This window comes from Eubalaena glacialis, chromosome 2, assembly GCF_028564815.1.
Source record: "Eubalaena glacialis isolate mEubGla1 chromosome 2, mEubGla1.1.hap2.+ XY, whole genome shotgun sequence".
Taxonomy (NCBI): Eukaryota; Metazoa; Chordata; class Mammalia; order Artiodactyla; family Balaenidae; genus Eubalaena; species Eubalaena glacialis.
The window spans coordinates 66,374,570-66,402,079 of NC_083717.1; the positions used below are offsets into that span (position 1 = coordinate 66,374,570).

Sequence of the window (27,510 nt, forward strand, 5' to 3'; positions counted from 1 at the left end):
GTTTCTGACATCAAGCCTAGTAAATCAAAGAGAATTGTTGTCTTGGTAGATTGTTGAATGTAGTTGCTTGTATTGTACTTTGAATTTTTACATCTACATTCGCTTTTTAGATGTGTTCATTTAATCAGGGCTTAACAATCCAGTTTAATTTTCCTCAGTTATTTGAAACAAACAATCCTCTTTCTTCTTTTTGCATTAATTTGGTAATTATATTTTGAGGTTTTAACTGATTTTAAAGTTTGTCACTAATCGTTTTGTACTATTTCATTTCCTTTCTTGAATTCTCCATTTTGATTCGTCTCTCAGATGACTAACACATGTCTTGAAATATCTTTTTTTCTAGCAGGAACATGTGGGTGATATATTTTCTGAGGCTTACATATCTGAAACTGTCTTTGTGTTGCCCTCTCAATGAAAAACAAATTGGTTGGGTAGCAAATTCTTGGGCTTCTTTTCCCTCCCATCAAGATTCGTTAAAAAAAAAAAAAGTTCCATTTTTTTCTGGTGGATGGTACTATTGAGAAATTTGAGGTACACCTGTTTTTTTCATCTTGAATGCTCATAAGACATATTTTAGTTTTCAAAATTTCAAAAACTATCCCTAAGATAAGAAGTCTTTGTTCGTTAGGTATTGCTGTAACACAGTGGACAATGGAAAACCAAAGGTTTCTTCTATTTTAAATTTGATTACTGACTTTACTTCATTTGATTAGTTTTCTTCTTCAAGAAACTGGTAAAATCTAGATCTGGGAACGTAAGTTAGTGTGCATACCCCTGGCCCAGTTAAAAAAAACTTTTTATTAAAGCTTTAAAATTTTACGTATTTGCTTTTTAGTTTACATACAGTAAAATTTACTCTTTGGGGTATAGTTCTGTGAGTTCTGACAAATGCTTTGTCATGTAACCACCACAGTCAAGACACAAAACATTTCTGTCACCCGCCCCAGCACCAAATTCCCTCCTGCTGATCCTTTATAGTCACTCCACCATCAATTCCTGGCAACCACTGATCTGTTTTCTCTCATCCAGGTTATTTATTTTTTTAATTATTCATTTTACTTTAATAATGATCGTACGCTAAGATTGCCTTTTTTCTATTGGTGTACACGTCTATCAATTTTAGCACAAGTATAGATTCTCGTAAGCATCATTCCAATCAGTTCCATCCCTCCAAAAAGACTCCTCACATAGCCACCCACCCCTCATCCCCACCCAGGACCCCTGGCAACTACCCTGATTTCTTGTCCTTCACCGTGGTTTCTTCTCTCTGAGACTGTCGTATAAATGGAATCATTCAGTATGTAACCTTTTGCGAATGGCCTCTCTCACTTCGCATAATGTCTTTGGGATTCATCCAAGGTGCCGCTCGTGTCCACATTTGGTCCTTCTTACTGCTGAGCAGCATTCCATCGTTCAGCTGTGCCACAGTTTGTTTGTCCATTCACCCTTGGCTGGTTTTTAGGGTCTCGTGGGCATTTGTCAAAGGGATTCTGGTTCTGTCGTTTCTTCTCTGATCTGTCTCTTCTCACTCGGTCCAGCCAGCCTGCCTCCTACCTTTGCCTTCCCCAGCCCTCTCCGTGCCCTTCCCATTTCCCCTTTCTTCCCACTGGGCCAAGGGCCACACCTGTCCTGGGAGTGAAACGTCTCAATCCAGAAGAGCGAGAGGAAGGTGTGGGTGGGGAGTGGGGAGCTGTCTGCCCCTCTGCCAGTGCAGCCCAGGGCCCTGAGGCAGACGCAGTGGCTGGGGAAGCCCAATGCTTCTCCCACTTTCTTTCTGACTCTCCCAGCTATTTTGTTTCAATGGTGGCGTGGAGGCAGCCTCATTTGCGTCTCTCAGTGCAGCCAGGACTCACTCCCCACCTTTGGGAGTGTGGCCTTTCCTTCTCTTACTGTCCAGGGTGACATTTCTTTATCAGTTGAGACATTTTATTTGTGAGTTGAAGAGGGCCGACCAGGCCTTGCTAGCCTGCAGTCAAGTTCACCTGTGGCTCCTCTGTCCTCTGCATTTTCAACGACTTTCTCTCTTCTGGTGCTTTCCTCATAGCCTATGAACCAGATCAGATCTCTCCCATCACTTAGAACACAAACACAAAGAAAAAACAATAGCTAAAAAAATCATAATTTTACCCTGAGAACTGGCCCCTGTTAGGCTGTCTGATTACAAAATAATTTGAGAGCCGGTTTTATCAAAAGAATATTCTACACTTATTATCTTCACTTTTTCACGTGTTCAATTCTGTTTTTTTTCCCAGAGAGTAATTTTTTTAAGTTTTTAAATTTTATTTTTATATTATTATTATTATTTTTGGCTGTACTGAGTGGCTTGCGGGATCTTAGTTCCCCGACTAGGGATTGAACCCTGGCCCCAGTGGTGAAAGCACTGAGTCCTAACCACTGGACTGCTAGGGAATTCCCTAAATTTTATTATTGTTATAGTTATCAAAATAATATGCGCTCCTCATATAGGACTTGTAAAGTTCAGGAAAGCATACAGAAGTCTAAAGAAAACCCAATAACAATACCACCCATATTCTTACCCAGAGGCAGCTATGAATAACGGTTTGAACACATTTATTTCACATTTTACCTAAAGGTACTTACTTTTCTTTTTCTTCCTGATGTTATACTGTATACAGTTTTGACTATTGACTTCTTTTTGTGCTTAACATTATATCACAAACATTTTCCTATAGAATTAAAAAAAACTTTGAAAACAAAATTAAAAAAAAATTTTTTTGGTAATAATTTTTAAAATTGAAGCATAGTTGATTAGTAATTTTGTGTTAGTTTCAGGTATAAGCAAAGTGATTCAGTTCCATGTATATATGCACATATATACATATATATTCTTTTTCAGATTCTTTTCCCTTTTAGGTTATAAGATATTGAGTAGAGTTCCCTGTGCTATACAGTAGGTCCTTGTTGATTATCTATTTTATATATAGTAGTACATATATGTTAATCCCAAACTCCTAATTTATCTCTCCCCCAAAGTTTCCCCTTTGTTAACTATAAGTTTGTTTTCTGTGTCTGTGGGTCTATTTCTGTTTTGTATATAAATTCGTTTGTATCATTTTTTTTAAAACGCACTTTTAATGGCCTCATAGTATTTCATCATATGGATGTACCGTATTTTACTTAAATACCTAAATGTTGAATAATAGGCCATTTCCAACTTTTCACCATCATAAGTAAGAGTGTGGTTTGCTTTGTCCATTTTAAAACTATCTGAGGATGGATTTCTAGAAGGAGAATTATTCCCTTAAACAAAAATAGATATTTCTGAGATTCTTGATACATATGTAGTTAAATTACTTTCCTGCAGTGCTGGACCAAGACGTGCCCTGCCCAGCAGTGATTTCGAGCACTCCTCTCCCAGGTGACTGTGGTTGACCCTGATCCATCATCAAATCAGTCCTATGGATGTGAAAGGTGGGTATGGCTTTCTTTGGTTTTATTTTGCATTCTCCAAGTGCTGCAGGATAATCCATGATAGGGACGTGCCATATTTTATTTAACTATTCCTCTTTTACTCATCCTTTAGGTTGTTTCTAACTTCTCACTATCGTAACTAATGTTACACTGAATATCCTGAACATAAATTATTTATTATCGTTGATTACCTCTTCTCTTCCCCCCATATATCCACAAGTCTTGCCCCCTCCATTTTTTCTGGTCTCTGCTGCCTGTCACTTTCCTGAGGACCCTCTACTAAACAATCCCTCTACCTGTCACTCTCTGACCCCCTCCCCGTGCTTTATTTTTCTTCTGCGTTATCACCACCTGACATGTTGTTTACTTATTTATGGCCTGGTCCCCACCATTGTAATGTAGCTCCACAAAGGCATGGATTTTTATCTGTTGTTATAAAAGTAACATATGTTCATTAAGTCAGATTTATAAATAGAAAAAGAAGATAAAGGGTACCAAAACACAATGGTTCCTTTTTTGATATGTTTCCTCTAGTGTCTTTGGTTGTTGTTTTGATTTTAATATAATTAAAATCATACTATACATATATATATATATATATACACACATACACACACACACACACACACACACACACATATATATATATATATATATATATATATATATATATATAGTTCTGTAACAGCTTTGTTCAATTAACAGGGTACCTTATGTATTACACCACAGTCTTCGGAATGAGTGTGTGTGTGTGTGACCATTGACTGTAGTAATCCATGGTCATCAGGGTTCTGCTCCCACCACACCAGGCACCTGTACAGGAAAGGCCACTTCTGGCCTCCCAGTCTCTAAATGCATTGCCACTTTTCAGTCTTCATGTAAATGCTTGACCTTCAGTACCCTTGAAATGCCTTTTGAAGTGTTCTCTGTCCTGGGCTTCCATGACCATCTTCTTTTCCTCCTTTTTTCCATTCCAGCAATAATTGGGTTTTGGAAGGTAACATTTTCACTTAATATAAATTTAACATCCCACAATTTATCACTTATTTTTAGCTCAGTGTGGCTTGAAAGGAAGTTTACAGGACTGAGAATTTTAGGGCAGATGGTAAAGTGCTCTGGGTATTTTCCAAAGGGCACTAGGAAGCCCTCTCCATCCTCAGAGCATCATCCATCACAGGCTTGCTGCTCCCTCCTTCCCTCCCCCTTTGTATTCTTTTTTTTTTTTTGACTGATTTTTTTTATTGAGATAAAAATATACCTAAGAATTACCACTTTAACCATTTTTAAGTGTGCAGTTCAGTGGCATTAAGTACACTCACATTGCTGTGCACCCATCACCATCATCCATCTCTAGAATGTTTCTGTCTTCCCAGACTGAAATTGTATACTTTAAACACTGACTCCCCCTTTCCCTATTTCCCCAGGCTCTGGCCACCGTTGTTCTATTTTCTATCTCTCAATTTTAGGCTATTCCAGGTACCTCGTATAAGTGGAATCATACAATAGATGGTGTCCTTTTGTGTCTGGCCTATTGCACTTAGCCTAATGTCTTCAAGCCTCATCTCTGTTTCCTTGAATATTTATTGTATACCTGCTGTATGCCGCTTCTACACCTGGGCCTGGGTATACTGAGGAGATGCGACAGGGGCAGGTAAACGCCATCAGCTGAGACATCAGGCATTAAAGCCCATAACAAGGATTAGCCTATCACATACTTCCCAAGCTCACGATCAACACAGAGGAAAATGGATAAAGGGAAGGTGAAATTTAATAGAGGGAGTGGAGGAAGAAAGACCTGGAACATTGGCTGGGGGAGAGGGAGGCGTGGGTGGGATGGGGTGGAGATCAATTTGGTTAAACAAGATATCCTGGGAACTTCTTAAGAGTGAGGGGCGGTGGAAGGTGGCAGTGTCAAGTCTATATTCTATGTGCTTAAAATCATAAGATATCACGGCTGAAAGGGAGCTGAGAAATTCGCGCCTACCGTCTCATTATGAGTGGTTTGAAGAAACAATCACAATTCTCACTTGACCCCCTAGGACCTGATCCTGGAGCGCTCTGCAGAGAAAAGTTGCTCTGTTGTCAGTTAGCATGTATCCTTTCAGGTCTTTTCCTGTGCTTTTCCATGTATGAATGTGGACATACAGAAATCTACATGTTTCTCTGGGTACACAGGAGGTTTGCGCCTGCTGTAGCCTAAATGGAGCCACCCTCTATGTGTTTTTTTGGCAACTTGCATTTTTCATTCAACAGTATATCCTGGAGATCATTTCATAGAAGTATTTATAGAGCTACTTTGTCCTTTTTAATGTTCCCAGAGTACTCCATGGCATGAACACTCATTTGGATATTGGTTTGGCTGCTTTAACAAGACCACATAGCGGAGGTTTAAACAAGGCAGGAGGTATGGTTTTCATGTGAGAGCAGGTGGTGATCCAGGGGTGGGCAGCTCGGCTCCATCCCCTCTTCCAGGCACCCAGGCTGCTCCTGTCTTGTTGCCTCCAATACGTTGTCCCCATCTGCGTGGCAGAAGCTAGCTCACCACCCTTGAAAAGGGGAGCCTAGACCCTGGGAAGAGGAAAGAGGAAATGGAGGACAAGCAGTTCCCCTTTAAGTGTGTGATCCAGAAAATGCACCCATCACTGGCTATTTCTGTCCTGAGCTTTTGTCCTTGGCTGCAAGGGAGGCTGGGAAATGTAGTTTAGAGGTGCACGTTTGTGAGCCCTGCTAAGACCAAAAGAAAGGGGAATGGGCATCTGGCAACAATGACCACAATGACAGTCCTTTCCACTGTGTGTATGTATCTTCATTTCCTCAATCATTTCCCTGTGAGTGGATCTTTAGATTTATAAATGAGACCCTGAGGCTCAGGTGAGGTAGTGATCTGCCTGTGTTCGCACAGTGAGCTGGGCAGAACTCCGGTCTCCTGCCCCCAGTGCAGTGTTTTTTCTCAAGCACTGTTTCCTGGCCAAGCCCTTGGTGCCCAGGGCAGCCTCCCCAGGGTTCTCCGGGAGAGCAGTCTTTCGGTGGTAGCGGGGAAGAGGTGGCCTGCAGGCAGGGAAGGCGCCTGTGCCCCTGCAGACTGAGCCGGCAGACGGCTCCCCGACCTGGCCCGGGCTACAGCTGCCTGCCAGTCTCATGGTAGCCGGGCCTGGGCTTTGGTTGGGGCAGCCTGTCTGGTCAGATATCACAGCCAGGGAGACTGGCGCTTGGCTCGGCCTGGATCCCAGGTCTCAGCTTGAGTCCAGAGTGGACACTCCTCTTGCAGCCAGCCAGGCCTCGACGGGACTCGGGCTTCTCCTCACTGCCTAGAAGCCGACGTGGCCTCAGCTCAGAGAGTACCAGGGTGCATGGTGCCCCACGAGCTCCCCAAGGCACACCATGAGACTGCCTGGGCTGGGGGAAGTACCGCTCTCCTTAGCCTCATCCTGTGCTCCTTTGCACCGTCAACCCTGCCATCCTAGCACTGGGCTCAGAGGTTTGAAATAAGCCCTGGCAATGCATCTGAAAGGGATGTGTGACAACTTGTACCATGGCCTGTCATGTTGGCTCTGACTGACAAATGCCACAGGGAACGTGACAGAGCTCACAGCCGTAGTGAGCCCTGGGATCACGCATAGAGGCAACGCTGCCTCATGACCAGGTCCCAAGCCACACGCCCCTCCCCAGAGCTGAGATGGCTCTCACCCGCAGGTCACTGGCTGCCCGGCTCCTGTAGCACCCAGTTGGCTGGGTGGCGGGGGGAGCAGAGAGAAAAGGAGGGAGGAAAAAAGAGGGGAAAGACAAGGAAGGAAGATGAGAGGGAAACAGCAGGGAAGGTAATTGGCAATCAGCAAGTTACTTGAGTCCTCAATGACTAAGGGGGAAGTTGGAGGGGGGAAGTCAATCAGAGACTGAGATAAATTATTATGGTGACACAGAGAGGTCCAGACAATGACATGGAGACATGATGAGAGAGAGAAGAGTTGAGAGAGAGAGAGAGAGAGAGAGAGACCGAGGAAGAAATGGGGGACAGAGAGAAACAGGGGCAAAGAGACCCGAAAGGAAGGAGATAGGAGGGCAGCCCAGCAGGGCAGGGTGGTTGGATTTTAGGGGACAGTCCTTTAATCCTGTCTGAGAACAAAGTCTCCAGATCCAGTGAGCCTGGTGCCATCACTTTAGTCCCCAGAGGTGAGTCAGATGCTCCTGCCAGGGACAATGGTGGCCTTTTTGATGAACCCAGAAGAAGGTCCCTGTGGCCTAAAGATCGATTCAGGTCAAATGGCTGTAATTGTTCTGCCCAAAGCAGGAGCAGTTAGATAATTTAAAACCAGAGATAGAGAGACAGAGAGAGAGAGAGAAAGAGAGGGATGAGATGCCCGAGTGTGACCCCCCGCTGCCTCCCCAGCCCCCATGGCTCTCAGAGGGCCAGCTCAGTCCTTGCCCATCTCCTGCCACTTGTTAAGACACCAGAGTATTTGTGGATATTTCTTCTGGAATAAATGAGCCTGTTTATTCCAAGGTGGCTTTGGGTTACAAAAGCCGCCCTTGGACATGGCTGATTTAAGAAGAAATTAGAAGAAGTTGTGCCGTGTCCTGTTTGGCCCTCACCACGCACCACTGTGGAAGTGCTCCACTTCCACTTAATGGGGAAAGAAATTGCAACAGGGTTTGGCAGCCTTTGGGGGAGAGGGCGAGACCAGCTGGGATCCCATCCCGATTCCAGCCCTGCCTCCACATGCAGTGGAGTGAGCCCCTTCCTGCTCTGAGCCTCAGTTTCCCCATCTACACTCGGAGGCGATCAGGCCTGCGGTGAGGGGCCTGTGGGCTCTGCTCTAAAGCTGTGCGTCTGTACGTGAGCCCAAGCATTCAGCATCAGCTGGAAGACAGGCAGCACGGGGTCCCCAGGCTAACCAGCTAGAGCTGCCCCTCCGGGGACCCGCCAGCTGGGGAGAGCCACCTCCCCCAGCACTTCTGGCTCCCTCTCCTGGCATGTCCAGCTGACCCAAGGACCTTGCAGAGCCACAGAGCTGGAAGAGGTTGGACTCCAGGTGTCACTACCTAAATGTGTTACCTAAATGTGTTCTTAGAAGGGCAAGACTGAGGATGTGTCCTCTGAAATCAGACACCCTTGAATTTGAATTCCAGCTCTGCCACTTCCTATCTGCGTGACTTCAGGCCATTGATTTAACCTGTCACAGCCTCAGCTTTCTCATCTGTAAATGGGGATAATAACAGTACCTAAATCATAACATTGTCATGAGGATTAAACAAGATAATGTAAGTAAAGTGTTTAGCACAGTGCTAGGCACAGGGAAAGTCCTCAATAAATGTTCTGTTGTAATGTTTAATATGAGTATGTGAATATATGCATATATTTGGACGAATCAATGAATGCACATTTATACATAGCATGTCACAAATGCTTGACAGATTGGAGAAGGATACAGAAAAAGCAGAAGTTTGCCTTCGCCCTCCCTCATCCTATTCCTCTCTCCAGAAGTGCCTGCTGTTAGGAGTTTGTGTTCTTCCAGACTATTGTATAAGCATTTATATACACATGTGCTAATATAAAAATACATGGTTTGTTCTGTTTGCAAAATAGTATATGTATTCTTCTACGGTCTGCTTTTTTTTTTTTTTTTTTTGGCTTAACAAGATGTCTTTGCAGATACCTTCATTTTTTTTTTTCACATAGATCTGTTATCGAACTCAGGTTCAGCCGCTCGTTGCTCAAGAATCCAATGCTGAGAGACAAGTATTGGGGAAAAAGGAAAGACAGCTTTATTGAAGAAGCTAGCAACCCTGGGCAGAAGGTGGACTCATGTCCCAAAGAACCAACTCCTCACTTCCCAGGTTTTGCTGAGGGATTATATAAGGAAAAGAGGAAGGGGCTGAGGAGAGGGTTACAGGGTGTGTGATTAGTTCATGGACATTCTTCTGATTGGTTGTTGGTGAGGTAACTGGGAGTCAACATCATCAACCTTCTGGTTCCAACCGGTCTGGGGTCTACATGCTTGTGGGCAGCATACAGTTAACTTCTTCCACCTGCTGGGAGTTTCAGTCTCTGCAAAACAGCTCAAAGGATATGGCTCAAAATATTATCTATAGCTCTTGAGGAGGAACTAAAGGTCCTTGACTTCGTTTAATGGGTAAACTACTCTTATTTTGTCTTGCTTGCCAGGTTTCCTTTGTTTCTGCATATTCTCATTTCTCTGATTAAATTTATTCTTTGGAACTCGGGGAAGGCCTAGGAGGCTAAAGTTTTTCTACAGACAAGAGGCAGGCGGTGGTGGGGTGTCCTGTCCCGGGAAGGCCCCATAGGGTCCTGTCCAGTTACAGATCTATTCCATTAAAAACTAGATCTTTTGTGAAGCATTCTATAATACGTATGTATCAGTTTGACCACTCTCTGTGGATAAACATTTAGTTTGGTTCTTTTTTTCTTGTTACGGCAATACAGTAATGACTATCTTACATATATTGCTTTGTGTATAGGTGCAAGTATTTCTTTAGGACGGCTACTCAGAAATTTCTTGCTTGAAGGGTATGCACATTTAAAAATATGATAGGTTATGCCAAGTTGCTCTCCAACAATGATATTCTAATTATATACCTGCCAGCAACACATGAGACCATTTCTTCAGTCTCCCTCCAACACCGAATATGTTCCTCCTCCCTCCCCCCAGTTTTTGCCCCATCTGATAGGTGATAAGCAATATCCCATTACTGCTTTAATTTGCATTTTTCTGACTACTTGCAGGCGTGAGCATCTTCTCATGACTTATTGGCATTTCTTTTTCTGTGAGTGTCCCTTTCACATTCTTTGCTCATTTTTCTACTAGATTGTCTATTTTCTTATTGATCTATACACACAATTTATATATAAGGGGGTTATTATTTCTTTGTCTTTTATTCATGTGGCAACTATTTTCTCCTAGTCTGTCTCTTGTCTTTTGGCTTTATGTTCTCCTCCATCATTTTTATGACACTTTTATGTGGTCAAATTTATCAGTTGCCGTTGAGTCCTGAATCTTTCAAAGATATATTCTTTCCCCAAGATGATATTTTCTTCTAATACTCTTATTGTTTCATTTATTATGTTTAGTTCTTTAACCCATAGGAATTTTTTTGTGGGGCATGGTGTGAAATAAGAAACCTAACTTTACTTTTTTCCCCAGTGGCTACTCTGTTTTTCCAAGACCATTTATTCAATAGTCTATACTTGTCTCACTGATATAATTTGTCACGTTGATCATGTGATGAAATACCATTTCTACATGGATTGAAAACTGGCAGCTCTCAGACCAGACCTAACTCTCGTTTGTTCACATTTAATTGTGTTCATTGTGTTCATTATTTTGAATAATATAGTTATACGTTTTGGAGACCTTTCCATATTGGCACAGATAGAACTTCCGCGTCATTTTCAGGCTATGTGGTGTGTTAGTGCCCACACTACACTGTATGGAGAGACCATCATTTATTTAATCACACTTCTATTGATAGACATTTGGGTTGTTTCCAGTTTTTTTTTTTCTGCTACAAACAATGCTGCAATAACCTGTACAACCTGTTTTGCAAGTGTTTGAGTGTATCTGTAGGATAAATTTTTAGAAGTAGAATTTCTGGGTCAAGGGTGTGAGCGTTTATAATTTTGAAGACGTTATTAAATTGCTTGTCACTGTGGTCTGGGCCAGGTTATACTCCCACGGCCAGTCTCTGAGAGGGCCTGTTCCCTCACACCCTCATCAACTCAGTGAAGTAGCAAAATGTTCAGTCTTGCCAATCTGATAGATGAGAACTGGTATCTCATAGGAGTTTTAATTTGCATTTTTCATATTATGAATAAGGATAAACATCTTTCTGTGAATTTCTATTCATAGTCTTTGCCAATTTTTCTCTTGTGTTGTGTTTTTTCTAAAGGAGCTCTTTGTATATTAGGTTATTTTTCCCTTTGTCTATTACATGAGATAGAAGTGTGTGTGTGTGTGTGTGTGTGTGTGTGTGTGTGTTTTACCAGATACTCATTTTCTGTCTTTAATTTCATGGCTTTTGCCATTAAGAAATTTTTTTCTATGGTCAAATTTATCATTTTTTTTTGTTTTATGGTTTTTAAGTTCTTTTAGTACTTAAAAAGTATTATCCACTATAAGATTACGAAAATATACTCCAGTGGTTTTTCCTCTTACTTTAAAGCTATTGCTATTAACATTTAAATGTTTGATTCACTTATTTAACTCATTTATCAAATATGTATTGACCACAGAGTGTGTGTCAGACACTGTTGTGGGCACAGAGGATACAGTAGTGACTAAAACTGTCAAAAACACCTGGCTTCATGGAACTTACATTCCAGAGGGGGAAAGCAGACAATAAACAATATAAATGAATGAAATAAATGGTATATTAGATTAGATGGAAATTATTTTGTGTGGGGTGGAGATATAGATTTACCTTTATTTTTTCTTACATGTCTACCCAGTTATCCCCATCACTTATTGATGTAATCCATGCCTCCATCTTGACAGTTCATCTTTATCATATTTTAAATTCCCTTATGTACTTGTGTCTATTTCCAGACTTTCCTTCTGGTTCCATCTCTGTCTCTATTTATTCATGTGTTAGCACCACTGTTTTAACTACTGAAACTTTATACTGTGTTTTCCTATCTGCTAAAGCTAGCCTTCCCCATCCTTTCCTCTCCTTTTTCAGAATTTTCCTATTATTGCTTGTTTATCTTTTCTTGTATGCACTTTATATTCACATGTTATTACTTTAAAAGTAATACTCGATTACTTTTTATCTAGATTAAGTAGACTTTTTGTATAGATTAACTCAGAGAGACTCAACATCCTTATGATGTCGTGTTTTCCTGTCTGAGCACATGGTACATCTTTCCATTTGGTTAAGTCACCTGTATATCCTTCAAGAGAATTTTAAGTTTCTTAATTTAGTTCTCACACACTCATAGCATGTAGACACATTTTCCCAATACCTAACAACATTGCAAAGTTGAGAGAGGTCATTTTTTTTTTCAAATCTGGATTTTTTTTTTTTTTTTTTTTCTTCTTGTGAAAAATGAGAAGATCTGGCAACACTGCGTCTGTGTCCTGCTAGGCAACAATTGATTGTCCACCTGATAGAGGCTGGCCTGTCACAGAGAATGTGTGCTCCCCAGATCACTGTCTGCTTGTACACAGGGCTCACCTCTCGAATCAGTGCATCAATGCCTACGGGCATTGGGGTGGGAACCCTGAATCAGCAGCTCCTACACTCTCATGCGCAGACACATCACTGTGAAGTCACCACCTGAGCCTCTCTAGGTTCGCCTGCCTCACCTCCCTCTGGTCCCTGAGCTGCTTGCTCAGGAGGGTCCTCTCAGGGCTGCTCATGTCTTGTCTCCTGACACCACCTCCCATCTCAGCCTCCTGGGGTTGGAGGACCAGGCTCTGCGTGCCCCCTGGCACGAGCCATGGAGCCCGACCTGGCCAGAGCAGAGGCTCTGATTCTTAGTGCTATTTCTGGGCTCAGTGGAGGAGCCCAACCACAGACATAGGTTTGGTTCCCCCAGCAGCTGCTCATCGACGACAGGGTCTGGAGGTTCAGAGGATTGAACACCTTGGGTGGAAAATTCTGACCAATGAGAAAGAGAAGGTAGGAAGGAGATAGCGAGTGAATTCCTTTTATTTCTTCCCTGCTGACAGACCATTCCAAGGAGCAGTGGTTCCAAATAGCCTCTTCAGATATATCTGGTCTCTTTTTGTTCCTCAGTTTTTGAAATTGTGGTAAAATACACATAACATAAAATTTAGCATCCAGCCTCTTTTTGTATAGAGGTGTGCCCATCTCAGAACACACAGCCTTGTACTTACTTTCCCTCTGTATTGTTTTCCTAGAGCCGCCATAATTATGGACCGCAAACAGGGTGGCCTAAAACAACAGAAATTTATGCTCTCACAGTTCTGGAGGTCAGAAGTCTGAAATCAAAGTGTCCATAAGGCCAGGTTCCCCCTGCTGTTTCTAGGAAAGAGTCCTTCTTTGTCTCTTCAAGCTTCTGGTGGTTGCTGGCAATACTTGACTTTCCATGGCTTTTAGACACATCACTCTGATTTCTGCCTCCCTCTTCACATGCCTTCTCCTATGCGTGTCTGTGTATCTCTGTATCTCTCTTCTTATAAGAATACCAGCCATTGGATGTAAGGACCACCCTAAGTGGTCCAGTGTGACCTCATCTTACCTAATTAAGATCCCATTTCCAAATGATGTCACATTTGGAGGTTCTGGATGGACATGAGTTTTGGGGGACTCTATTCAACCTAGTATAGCTTCCTTCTTTACTTTCTTTTCTTCTGCCCTCACTCTTACTGCCCTGGGGTTATACTTCTTCCTAATAAAGCATCAGCACACAAGCTTGCTTTCAGGTTTTCCTTTCTAAGGAAACTGGAGTAAGAAAACATCCATATTCCAGAAGAACCTTCTAACACATAGATTTCATTCCCAACAAGGAATTTGACAAACTCACTCACAGCATCTTTCTTTTCTTCCACAAACATTTATTACACATTGATTTTATGTTAAGTTCTGTGCAGTCATGAGAAAACCCACAAGAGCAATTTTGGCTAGATCAGGGTTTCTCAAATACTTACACTGTGGACCTACAAGCCATGTATATTTTCTAATAAAAACCGCAGTAATGGGCAAAAGGAGGAGATGGGGAGGCCTAGAGAGAAATTAAGATATAAAGAAAGCTGAGTCGAGAAAATGGCAAAAAGGTCATATAATCTTGTCTTTCCAATCATTGGATCAAGGTTTAGGAAAAAATTCAGAGCTGGCTGATGGTATGTTAGATGCACTTGTAACTGGTAAAGGAGACTGTTCAATAAATGTCAATTAAAAAAAGCATTATCAACCTGATGGGATGGGTCTCTAGTGATGTGCCACAGCACCCTGTCTTAAATGCTGACCAGTCTCTGTTTTAATCAATTAAGTTGATGAAGACAGAACAACTGCTTGCCAAATTTTTAGATGCCCCGAATTTGGGAAGGACAGTAAATGCGTTAGGGGAAAGGTAGCATGCATGCACACCTTGACAGTCGAGATTGAAGGAGCAAATCCAATCAGATAACGTTTAATAACATCGAGGCCTACATTTGGGGCCCCATAGTCAACTTCGCAATCCTGGGTGCATATTCAAAACTGGCAGCAAGGGTGGTGGGAAGTGGAGGTGGGGTGGCAGGTAGTCAGCTGTTAGCTTACAACAGAGAGGCTATGGTTGGGTAGCATTAAGAGAAGCACAGCATTCAAACGTGGGAGGAGGGAGGCATATGTGGTGTTTGCTCTTCCGCCAGCATCTGGAGGAGCCCGGTCCTGGGTCCGCTTCGTGGGAAACAGAGCAGGAGAGGAGGCCTGCTTCTGTGACAGGGGCTGCCTGGGAGAGAGACGGTTCCCTCAGGTTCGAGGTCAGAATTCTGAACACCTTTCCACCTGGACAGCTGGTTCTACAGGGTAGAATTAATTAACTAATTAATTATTTCAACAGATACTAATTGAACTGCACTCTGGGCCAGTCGTTGGCTAAGTGTTGGGGCAAAGCAGTGAACAAGACAAACAGATCCAGGTCCCCACGGAGTGTGGTGCAGTGCAGGTGGCAGCTATGGGACAAGCACTGCCGAGGGCCGTGCCTCTTACGGAGGTGTGCAGGGTGTTCTGGGGTGCCCCACAGGGACCCGTGTCGGGGCTCAGAGTGGGCTTCCCTGAGGTCGTGATGATGGTGTCGCCTGTATCCATCATAGTTGGCTGGAAGGTTACATCTAACTACCTTGAGCCACACTGCTCTTCCGGGAAAATTATCCTGAATTCTAATGTGTTTTCACAGCCAGCCCTGTAATGCTGCCGCCCAAGGCTGAGCATGGTCATGCCTCGGGTAGTTGGAGTGGACCGTTCTAGAAGCCAACAGTCAAGGGCCTGGGCTAGACCCAGCTCTGCTACAAAACTCTCTGTACAACTTCAGGCAAGTCCCTTTCTCTCTCTGGGCTTCAGTTTCTTCATATGTAAAAAGAGGGTCCTTAGAGCCAACGATGCCGTGGACTTCAGTTCTGTGATCTGGGGATTCCCTGTTAAACAGCACGCTCCCATGCGTGCACTTGCACACCCATGTTGGGATCTGTCCCCAGGCCCCTGTCCCGTGGCCTCCCCACACTCCTCGCTCTCATTGACTCAGCCAAGCATTTACAGGGTCCATGACTTAAAGGGGCAGGACTCTGCTGGCTCCAGCTCCCCTAGCAGAATCAGGGATAGCAGAGGCTGCCTGCCGGCCCTCCATGTGGCAGGCATTGATGAAGGACCAGGGACCCTCTGAAAGGAAGGAAAGAGGGAAAATGATAGACTCTCTTCTTCCTGTCCCAGATGGAGGCAGTGAGATCTGCCATATTGCTCAAATTTCTTTCATCCTAAATAATCCCCAGACTCTACCTGCTTGTCTCTTTCCATCTACTGCCCTATTTCTCTCTTTCATCCATCCAGCCAAACTTCTGCAGAGCTGTGTGCACTGAAGTTCTCCATTTTCATACCACCCACTCCCTCCCCGACCCACCACCACCTGGCTTCCATCCTTGTCCCCCGAAACTGCACCACGACGGTCACCAGCGACTTCCTGTGGTCCGATCCATGTGAAGTGTTTCCATTCGTGTTCTCTTGGACCATTCAGCTGCCTTTGACCCATTGGCACCTCCCCTGCTCTAAAACCTTCCTCTGTTGGTTTTTACGACACCATTCTCTATTGATCCTTCTTCTACCTCTCCGATCACTCTTCAGTACCCTTTTGCAGGCTCCATTTCCACAGGCCAGTGCTTTCAACCCTGATTTATATGATAGCATATTGTCATTTGGGCTTGTATGTGTTTGGCTCTGCTAGTGGGCTATATTCATCTCAACCTCCCTGGTAATTACCACAGGGATTCAGAATGTCCTGTTGATGGAGCGAATGGATAGATGGATGAATGAACACATGAGTGGATACACTTAGCAATACTCATGAGGTTCTGCCCTATGAACAAGGGTGAAATTCAAGGCCAGTTTTTTGGGTTTTTTAAAAATATTTATTTATTTATTTTGGCTGCGCTGGGTCTTAGTTGTGGCACGCGGGATCTTCATTGCAGCATGCAGGATCTTGTAGTTGCAGCATGCAGACTTCTTAGTTGCAGCATGCAGACTCTTAGCTGTGGCATGTGGACTCTTAGTTGTGGCATGCATGTGGGATCTAGTTCCCTGACCAGGGATCGAACCCAGGCCCCCTGCACTGGGAGCGTGGAGTCTTACCCAGTGGACCACCAGGGAAGTCCCCAAGGCCAGTTTTGAAGGTGACAACTCATTCACATGTGAAATACTCAGGCACTTTCTTGATTAGTGAGAAAAAGCTTCCAGGAGGAGGTGGTGGAACCTGGGATAGAGAAGGATGTAACCCAGATAGAACCAGGTTAGTACCATGGCTCAGTCCTGCCAGATTCCTGGTTCTTTCCAGAATCTGAGTTTCCTATCATGTCCAGTTAACCACAGTTAAGAAAGTATGGGGAACGATAGACACTAAGCAGATCATTAGAAGAAAGGGATGGTAAACTGGAGGGGGGAGGGAAAGTTAAGCAGAGAAAGAGCCACTGAGAAGGAGAGAGGATAAAGGAGGGAGAGAGGGGTAGAAAGCATGGATTAGAGAGAGGAGAGTCAGACTTCGTGTGTAAAACCTTGCCTGTACTGAAGTGTGTTCATTAATCAGAGTTGTGGTAACAGAACTGCTTAAGGACTCTGGATGTTATTGCCACTTGGCAGTTGGGCTACTCTTCATTGTTCTTCTCCTTTAAACCTTATAGCAACAGGAACCCTGCTCTGTGTGGACTGGTTATAGGCATCAACTGGGGAGAGTTGGTCGCTCCCTCCTCTGGGTTCTTGGCACTTTTTCTTACCTCTGATACAGCCCTGGCTGCACCATGTCACTCATTAGCTCTTTGGCCATCTTTCTCGTTCAGAATGTAAAGCCCTCTTTATCTCTCTAACTCTGATTGCTAGCTCATGCCTGGCACCTAATAGGTGCTCAATATAATGTGCGCATGTGTGTGTGTGTGTTTTCTTTCATGGAGAAAGGAATTAACGAATGGAAATTCACAGATGCTATCCTCAAGGGGCTTACACTTTCCCTGGGGATATGAAATAAAACCACATGAGATCAATTAGATTGCTCTGACACATGTATCCTCAACATGATGATAGACACCAGCAGTGCTCAGCTTTCCTGATTTACTTCCTACCAATTCCTCTAGCTAGCACGGAAGCCGGGTCCCATCGAGAAAGAAAGCAAGAGCTCAAGAGAGAGGCCTTTCTATGTTTAGTAGCCTTTGTGATTACAGATGTCATCTACAATCAGTTTAAGTCATGAAAAATTAGAGTTGGAATTAATGGAAATACATGTTATATAAAGCTGCAGCTTTTAAGCATCCAGTATGTACTGTTCTCTTAGCGCTTAACATAAGAATTCAAATTATCTGTTTATGGGTCAGCTTCTGCTATTAGACAGTAAGCTTTCCACAGATTTTTATTTTCTTTTTCTAACAGAGATTATGAGCATGCCTCCTGGAACCAGATTTCTGAGGTTCAAACCCTGGCTCTACCACTTAAGAGCTGCGTGACCTCAGTTTCTTCATTGGTAAATTGGTAAAAATTGGAATCATAACAGTACCAATATAGAGGGTCATTAGGAGAATTCAATGAGTAGATGGTCAATATGAGTCACTGTTCTTATTATTTTCATCATCTTTGTGTCCTAGGATCCAGCGTCATGCCTTTCACCCAACAGGTCTTCAAAACATGTTTGCCAAGCTGGAAACATAAGCAGAAATGTTGCTTGGAGTTGAAAATTATAACAGTGCTGTTAAACATAGATTTTGCAAATTCAACAATGGAACACAAAGACAATAAAAATAAAGTTAGTTGTCAAGGAATTGGGAATACGCATTGTTGCTCTGACTACAGCACAAACAAACAAGACTAAAAATTCCGGGATCTGAAATGTATCCCAAGAATGGTTATGGCTGCAGATGGCTGACTGGGGAATTCTGAGCGAGGTGCATAATTGCAGTACTGTTGCATCTGCTTTGACTGCTGCTGTACCACTGTGCTCCAGTGCGCGCTCCTGGCTGTCAGTGGGAAGGAGATCTGCAAGGCAGGAGCCCCTGGGGAGTCCTCTGGGGGGCGGGGGTTGGCGATGAGCAGTGAGGGCTTGGCGCTTCCGGGGGCAAGGAACAGACCCCAGTCGTGGAGTGACCTTAAGGATACCCACATGTACTATGGTGGTGAGGGCGACAAGGCTCTCCCAGCTCCCAGGAATCACCATCTCCTGCAGCCCAGTCATCTCCAGGGATGGCTAATTTCATCTCCTCCCTCAGAAGCAGAGTGGTAAAGTTTTACTCCAGGCCCCGCCATCAATGTAACTGCTCCTTTCCCTGGGTCTTCATAACTTTCTTCCGGCCTCACCTGGCATCCTCGCTATTGTGTCCGCATTCAGATTCCAGAGGGGCAAGTCCGAGTGACCTCCCCCCCACCCCAGTCCTGACTTGACCCCTGGTCTGTGCACTGGCTGCCCCTTGGGCAGGAGTCCTCCAGCCCCTTGCCCTGGCCCCCACGAGGTTCAGTCGGGGAGAGGCCGTTGCTCAAGCCGCAGCCCGGCCTCTGCTTCCCTTGGGAGGATGATGGGTGGGGCAGAGTGCCTGAGGTGTGGGGCAGTCCGGGGTTGACATGTCTGGTCTAATAAGCTTTGCTGGTGGGTGGGTTCCCCGAGGAGAGTGGACGGAGGGTGGGAGGGCCACGGGTGGAGGAGGAAGGTTCTGGTGCGAGCGCGGGATGGGTCTTTCTCCAGCGCCCTGGTGTCTGCTGCCCCTCCCAGGCAAACACTCTTCACTGTCCTCTGGAGAGGAGACTGCTGGTGCCTCTCCTTCTGGAATCCTGCCTGTGGATCTCCCTCTGGAATTTTGACTGGTGTCTCTAGGGCTGGGGCCAGTGGCTGGGCGACCACCTGAGGGCTGGGGGACCTCAGCTCTCTGCAGTGACATGGGATGCGAGTGGGCTTTGGTGGGGAGTTTCCAGCTGCAAACGGGAAGGCACGAGTGTGTCAGGTGGGCCCTGACAGCAAGCAGCCACTCGGGGCGACAGTTACCATCCGTGACAGGCTCCGGGAAGGAGCCTGCTTAGGGCTTAGGCTGTTTCTTCACTCCCTCCTTCCCCGTAAAACAGAAACACGTTGTATAAGCACACCTTCCCTCTCACCTTAAAAAAAACACACAAAAATATCTGGAAATATTTCCACTTTAATTGTCACAGGGAGAGCGTGGCCCGCTGGTTTTCCTGTCTGCCTGATAACTAGTCGGCAGTCTTCTCCCAGCTCCCGCCAGCGTCTTGGGGGTGCGGAGCTGGGTGGTGGGAGAGGCGGTCACGGTGATGCTGACTCACAAGGGGCGTGTGATGACCTGCGCCCCAATTTTGAGAGGGGGTCTGCGGCCAAGGTTCACCTTGGTCCGATCAGATGCCTGGGCAGGGGCTGTTCCTTGGATCTGAGAGTCCTCAGGGCGGACTCGGGGAGACCCCCGGGTGCCACAGCAGATCTGGGCCCGGGGCACCCTAACCCCGCTCTCACGGGTGAGGCTGTTGGCTGAGAGGTGGCCGGGAAGTAGCTGGAGGCGAGGAGGAAGTGCCCTCCTTCCTGCCCTGCACGGAGATCTGTGGCTTGGGTCAAGCCCAGCTGGGCAAGAAAGGCTGTCCCTGTCTGCCTTCCATACACGCTTTCAGACTGCGATTCCGGCTCACTTTCCCTTCCAAGGTCGTCCATCCTCTTCTTGGAAACATGAAGTCCAGTGTTCATTTCTCAAACACGAGCTTCGGTGTGGGGGACAGAGACGGACAGGCTGCCCTCCCAGGCTCACTGTCTCGTGGAGAAGGGGGCCATGCCTGCTAGCAATCATCATATGTATGTTGGGGCCAGAGAGGACCGGGGTGCTTCAGAAGCCCGGGCAGGGGCATCAGCCTCGGCCGCGGGGTCATGGAAGGTTCCACTCTGTGAATCTTGGGTGTGGTAAAGGCTAACGTGTGGACCAGGGCCTTTGAAACCACTTGGCACTGGAGGCCCAACGCCAGACCTGCCTGCTTGTCAGGAGCCTGCAGAAGCACTGAGACCCAGGGAGCCAGTCGCCATGGGCTCCAAAGGAAAAGAAAAATGCAAAATCAGAATGAGTAAATGGCCCATTAAATGTCTACAAAACGCGCTATGATGTCACCCAGTCAACTGCATCTCCACTCACCTCTTCCACACTTAAATATAAAATATAGTTAATGTGGCATGTGGGTAAATTAAATGGGTTTGATATGATTAGGCGTAAGTGCTGTGAGAGTGCCTGAGGCGGAGGGAAATTCTAAGCCAGCCCTGCTGGGGGTAGCGCGGTGGCGGGGGGGGGGCTGAGGATCGCAGATAAAGGCGCAGCGTGGACAAAGTGAGGGGGGCCGGGGGGAGCAGCTGGCCCTGACTGGTCAGTAGGGCCTGGGGAAAAGATGGGTGTGTTTATGGGGTGGGCGGGTTGCAAAATAGGGGCCCAAGAAGCGGGGAGGCAGCCAGGGGAACCCACAGGAAGATGTAGAATGGCCCTGCCTGTAGCTTCCCAGCTTTCCCGGCACCAGCGTTTCCTGCTGTCCTGGATCTCAGCATCCTCCGCATTCCGGGGGCCTCGTGCGCGCCCCTCCGCAGCCACAGCCGGCGCCACTGAAGATAAACATGCATCCCACAATTCACCGTGGTGTGTCTTCCCCTCCAACTCCAGATGGCCTGTCTGGGGACGGCCGAGGCCCCTGGGTGCGGGCCGTTGCCGTTTTTGATGAGCTGGGCACATATGGATACCCAAACATCTGGAGCGGCCATGTGCTGCTCGGGGCAGGCCAGACCTGGTGAGCCAATCAGGGGCCCCTGGGCGCCGGGGCGGGGGCGGGGTGGGGGGAAGGGGGGGTGCGCTCGCCCCGCCAGTGAGCGCGGATAAATTATTCATGACCGAGTTATTTGTGGTGCAAGAGGTCCATCAGCTACTTTGATTAAAAATCCAATGAGTAATGAATATGCAAACGCCAGCGACTGCTCCGAGCAACAGATTTGTCAAATTGTCTATACTTCACTGAGATAAAGGAAAATCTCCTGGGGTCCCGAAATTGAAAAACCGCACCGTCAAATCACAGCATTATCTTAATTATCAAATCTCCTTGGCCGTGCAAATACCCCGCGTGAAGCTGAGCAGGGCGATGGAAAAAAATCTAGAGAAAGAGATATATTTGTCTCTGAAACCGGGGGCCTGGCTAGTGAGAAGCAGGCTGGTGGAGGAGAAGCGATTTTAATTCACATGGTGACTCCACAGCCATTTAATTATTTTAATTAGGCTTAATTAGTGGTAAATTTACAATGATATGCTTGATACCTGGCATTAAATCTTTCATGCATAAATGTTTTGTTAAAATGAGAAAAAGGCAAGTGGCATTTCGCCAGCAATTACTGCTGAATGTTCTAATGAAGGATTAGGCTTCTCGGTGATTCATGAAGACAGGCGGGCACCAGACTTGTTTACGAGGCACCGGCACCATAACTCATGCGCTCCCACCCGAATCATCGCTGTCCTTGTCGCTTCAGGGAGCACCTGCTTGGGGTGAGGGCCGGGGCAGTGGTGGCAGGGGCTGGGTGCTGGCTCAGAGCCCCAGGCCTCCTGTGTGTGTGAGACCCTCCAGCTCTCCCCCAGAGGCGCTTCATCTGTGGTGTATGAAAAGCCACAGTGATGGGTGTGGGGGGCTCAAGTGTCACCAAGCAGGGTGATTGTCTGTCTGGGGCCCCAGGCTGAGTTTGGGAGCGCTTGGAATTGCCCTGTGCACTGTCTGGACCTGGCCTGGGCCTGGAGCAGAGCAGGCCTGCAGGACGAGTTGGCTGGAATAAATGGGGGCCTTGCTAAGCTGTGGCCCAGCTGGGGACTAACTAGTTGTGGAAACTACTACTTGTTTGCCAAAGAGTCAAAAGTTTAAGGCGTGACATACTCTGGGCTGCAACACGTGGCGGTTCTTGCGGGCTGAGTCTGGGGATCCTGACAAGATGCCCCCCACCCTTGTCCTGTCCCTGGGCCCAGTGTCTGTCCTGCTACTCCTTTCCCAGGGAACGAGGACTTGTTCCCCGCACTCAGAGACCAGCTTCAGCTGCCCCTCCCCCCAAGGAGGAAGCACAACTGCTCACATCTGGACCAAGGTGGCAGCTCCAGAGAGAGCCAGGTGGACAGAGGGGAGGGAGCAAGGGCAGGAACGCAGAAGAAAGCGAAGCCTGTAGCACCCTACCCTCCGGCTGGCTCTGTCCCTGAGGAGGACGGAGGAGGAGGAGGCCGTGCTTAGCGTGTCAGTGATGCCGGCTGAGGGGCCCTGGCCCCCTGCCTCCCTCGTCTCAGTCCAGCACTTGATCCCTAGTCACCTTCCCTCCCCAGGCTCCTCCACATCCTGCTGCCTTCTCATTAGCTCAAGCTCCTCTTAATTCAGTGCTGATGCCTTTGGCTCCGGCTTACCCATTTCCCTGGAGAGTCCTGATGTTGTGTTTCTTAAGCCTGTCTTGAATCTCTAGTCTATGGGGCTGTGTTTCTTGGTTTCACTCCCTTAATGGACTTTCAGAATTTTCTGCCTCAGCTTTTCTTTCCCTTCACGAGAAAAAGATGTGACTATTAATGAGGAGACCTTTTTTTTTTTTTTTTTGGTTGTTAAATTAGTTTTTCTTTTTACTCATTCAGAGGAATGTTTATGCAGTCTGGTGGGTATTTCTCTCTTCAAAGTAGCCACCGCTTCTGTCCACTAGAACAGAAGTCCCACGAAGGCAGGGACCTCATCAGTCTTGTTTCCTGTTTATCTCTAGCCTATCACAGTGCTTGGCACACACAGGGCGTGTATCTCTGTTGACTCAGTGAATGATCAGATCCTGCCCAGCATGTATAACCACTTCAAGGGAAGAGGTATTCAGAGCTTCATCTTTCACTATGAGAATCTATCTCCAATTACATTGTTGGAACACAATACCTCTTTATTGAGTGGGAAAAACTTACATACATACATAATTCTATTTATCCAACAGGGCAGACATTGACACTCCAAATAATGCTCCATATTTATCCTATGGTTTTGTTTCCCCCGGAAACAATGGCATGCACCCCAAGATGTACCGTGCTTCTCTTTGAGAAACAATGATTTGGGGGCTGACCAGGCTGGATCATGGTTTGGAGCCAGAAGGTGGGAGCCCCTGGCTAGGGGCCATAGGGAAAGAAGGGAACCTTTCAGATGAGGGAGAAGAGCTACGAGAGGGTGGGAGGAGGGGATCAGATCCTACCCCCAGTGTGGGAATTTGAAGTCCCTGAGGAGTCATTTCATGGAGCAGTTTCACACACTCCAGTCCTCTGGGTAGGTCATATAATGTGGAACTGAGAAAAACTCCTCTCCAGGTGGACGTGACAGGCTGCTAGAGGAGAAGGCTCTGCCATAGATGAAGTTGGGTCAAGATTCACAGACTACAGGATGGAAGCTCCTGGAAGTCCAAGGAGGAAGGGTGATGGGAAGAAGGCAGGACTCAGACTACTTGCTGTTTAATAAAATTGCAGTGATGGACGTTCTAATGATGGCAGAATGAATGCATGTGTACTCTCACTCCCTCCCCAGTCCCTACTAAAATAACAATAAAGGAATAAGAAAGAGGCAGAGATCCACATTGGGGAAGAGTAAGAGGTGGTGACATCAGGCAAGAGAGTCCAATAAGATTTTTGAAGCTGGGAAGTAAAAAGACTAGCGGTAGATAACTCATCAGATGGGAGACAGCCAGGGCCCCTATAAAGGCAAGGGAGTGGTGGGGGGTTGGGGAGATGAAATGAAGCAAATTGTTTCCCAGTATAGCCCCCCAGAAAGACTCAGAAGCTGGAGGCACCAAGGACCTCTGGAGGCTGAGGGTGTAGGGTGGAGTTGAGAACAGCAGAACTGGTAGGTCCATGCTGTGGTGTATCCCCCAGATCCTCCCTCAGAACCCATTTCCCCAGCTTCTGAATGCTGTTGGTTGACAGCTCTTGGCAAAAGTTCCTCACCAAGAGTCACCCTCAACCAAAGAAAGTCCCTTGCCCAAGGTCTTATCCTCTCCGGGGTGAGGCACACGTCCAGAGACTGGTGGATGCAAGGGTAAAAATTTTCTACTCCCTTCCCTGCAGATAGGAAGACTCCAAAGGACCATCTCAGCTCCAGAGCTTCCCGTAGGGCCAGCTGAGGTCTTTGCTGCAACGATGTCACAGTTCAATTCCTCTCTCTGCCAATGTTATTTCCTTTACTCCTCCCAGGTGTTGATCCCAAGGGCATTCCCAAATAAACCCCTGTATACAAATCTTGTCTTAAGAGTCTATTGCCCAGAGAATCTAACCTAAGAGGGTTGGTGCCAGGAGTGGTTCAAGATAGTAGACTCTAAAATAGGATTGTGGAGCTGAGTTACATACCACTGGCTGGCCGGCGATGAGGACTCCATCACTGGTGGCAATGAAGTATGGATATGGTAGTGGAGTATAGGTAACTCCTGGCGTGCTGTCATGGTGCAATTGTTAACACTTTCACAAAGAGTGCACTGGAAGAGGGGATACCAGTGGAAGGTAGAACCCTGGTGGGGGCAATATCCAAGACATTTGAGAAATTCTGGGGAAGTAATAATTATGAAGATTGTCAAGTCAAATGGCTGTTGCTAAGGGCAATCAGTGCATTGAAGAAAGAAATAAAAGCCTGAGGGTGATTATTCACCAATCAAAGACCAAGTCTGAAAGCCAGTGAGCCCAGTTGGCAGCATATAAAAGGAACTTTAACTCTTGCAACTGGAGGGCAGGAAAAGCTGAGGATTAGGTCCAGGACTTAATTATAAGGGTAGCAGAACTCTAGAAGAGATTGAATTCTTCACCTCAGAAAGTTTGTCATGCCAAGATCAGGTCCATGATTGGGAAGGAGTGGGATGCTGAGAACTGGGTGGGGACATCTGGGTTGATGCACTCAGAAATCTTGAATCTCCAGATCCTTCTGAACTTTGTAGACCCACTTTGTAGTACTCTTTTTTTTTTTTTTTTCCTGTTAAAAGATTGCAATTCTCTCTTTCTTGGAAGGGGTACAAAGGCCTCTCCCCTGCAAGGCAATGCATACCTTTCTCAGGATTGACTTCCATCTCCCTTCCTGATCACCTGACCAATCATGACACATCTGTTGGAGTGGGGGGAGATAGTGCGTAATAAATGGAGTCTTGAACCAGGTAACTCATAATGGATCAACTAGGTCCACAGACCTACCCATTGTTCATTTCCTAGACTTCAAATGTATAATTGTAATGGACATACTTAGCAGTTGGCAGAACTACTCCTAGACGTGGACTGAGAGTTACTGTAGTGAAGGCCCAGTGGAAGTCTCTGAAACTGTCTCCCCACCCAGAGCCAAAGCAGGAAATAAAAAAAACAATGTCACATCCCAGGGGGAATGCAAGAGATTCATCTAGGTCTTTAGACCTGGAGGATGTGGGGTAGGGAAGGTGAGGAGTGGGCTGTATCATTTCCCCTTTTAGTTCAGTAGTCTGACCCTCCTGCTTAAACCAGGCAGGTCTTGGAGGATGACAGTGGGCTGTTTGCAAACTCAAATAGGTAGTGACCCTAATTGCAGCTGCTGTGCCAGTTGTGACTTTTGTTACAGTAGGTTAACAAAGCCTCAGGTAAGTAGTACATGGCCATTGTTTTGGTGAATGCCTTCTTTTCCACCAGTATCAGGAATGAGGATCAGAAATGTTTTGCATTCGCCTGGGATGGATAACAGTATACATTTATGGTTTTACCCCAGAGCCGTGATAACTTTCCACCCTCTGTCACAATGTAGTCTGCAGGGACCTGGACCATCTGGACATTCTTCAGAACGTCACCTTGGCTCATCCTATTGATGACATGGTGCCAGTGAGACTGGCTGAGCAAGAATTTTGGAGGCTTGGGTTACATATGTGCATCAGAGGTTGGGAGGTAAAACTTACAAAGATTCAGGGCCTGGCCATGGCAGTGTCTAGAGGTTCAGTGGTCTGGAACATCCTGGGATGTTCTCTCCAGATGTGAGTCATCTTGTATCTCTCATCATTAAGGAAGAAGTACAACACCTGTTAGGCCTCTTGGGGTTCTGGAGTCAGCATATTATGCACTTGGGAATACTGCTCTAAGCCATCTGCCATATGACATGAGAGGCTGGTGTCTTTGACTGGGGTCCAGGAAAGGGTTCTGCAGCAGGTTCAGGCTATGGTTTCAGTGGCCCTACAACTTGGGCCACACCATCCAGGAGATCCTATGATATTAGAGGTTATCAGTGCTGGGACAAGATGTCATGTGGAATTTATGGAAAACACCAGTAAGAGAATCACAAAGTAGACATCTAGGGTTCTAGAACAAAGCCATCCCGACTGCAGTGGAGAAGAACCACAGCTCCTGATATGCTCCTGGGCCCTGGAAGAGAGAAAGCACCTAACCCATAGAACAGCGAATGTCCATGTAACCAGCGTTGCCCTTTGAGAGCTGAGTTTTGCCAGACCCATGAACTCACAACATCGAGGGGCCCAGCAACAATCTCCCAGAAGAGGGAAATGGTACTTCTGGGGTCGGGTAGGGGCAGATAAGAGGGAGCAAGGAGGTGCATGAGCAGGTGCTCCAGACCCCACGTCCTGCCTCACTGTAGTACTGGCCCCTCTCGCTGTGCTTGCACCAGTGACTAGCACTTAGGACTAGCTGATGGGGAAGGACTAAGCGCCGGTTTGGTTCACAGATGGATTGACTTGGAACAGGGATGCAGGCTGAAAATGGACTGTTACGTTGCATCCCCGCTGCCATTTAGCCATGAGTGTCTGTCCTCCCCGGGGCAGAGCTTCAGGCTGTGCATCTGGCCGTCTACTTTGTGTGGAGAGAGAAGGGACCCAAGGCAAAAACAGATAAGGACTCATCCATGGGCAGTGGCCGTATGCCCAGTGGGCGGAACTGA

The 27,510-nt window shown here is 46.2% G+C and overlaps 1 long non-coding RNA gene across 1 annotated transcript in view; it reads left to right on the top strand.

Moving 5' to 3' along the window:
* The window catches only part of LOC133085080 (uncharacterized), an 85,278-nt gene that overhangs the window by 39,807 nt on the left and 17,961 nt on the right, over window positions 1-27,510 (top strand). Inside the window, exon 2 of the long non-coding RNA XR_009699523.1 lies at window positions 3,326-3,432. This is a non-coding gene — a long non-coding RNA (uncharacterized LOC133085080). The remainder of the gene's footprint in view (window positions 1-3,325; window positions 3,433-27,510) is intronic.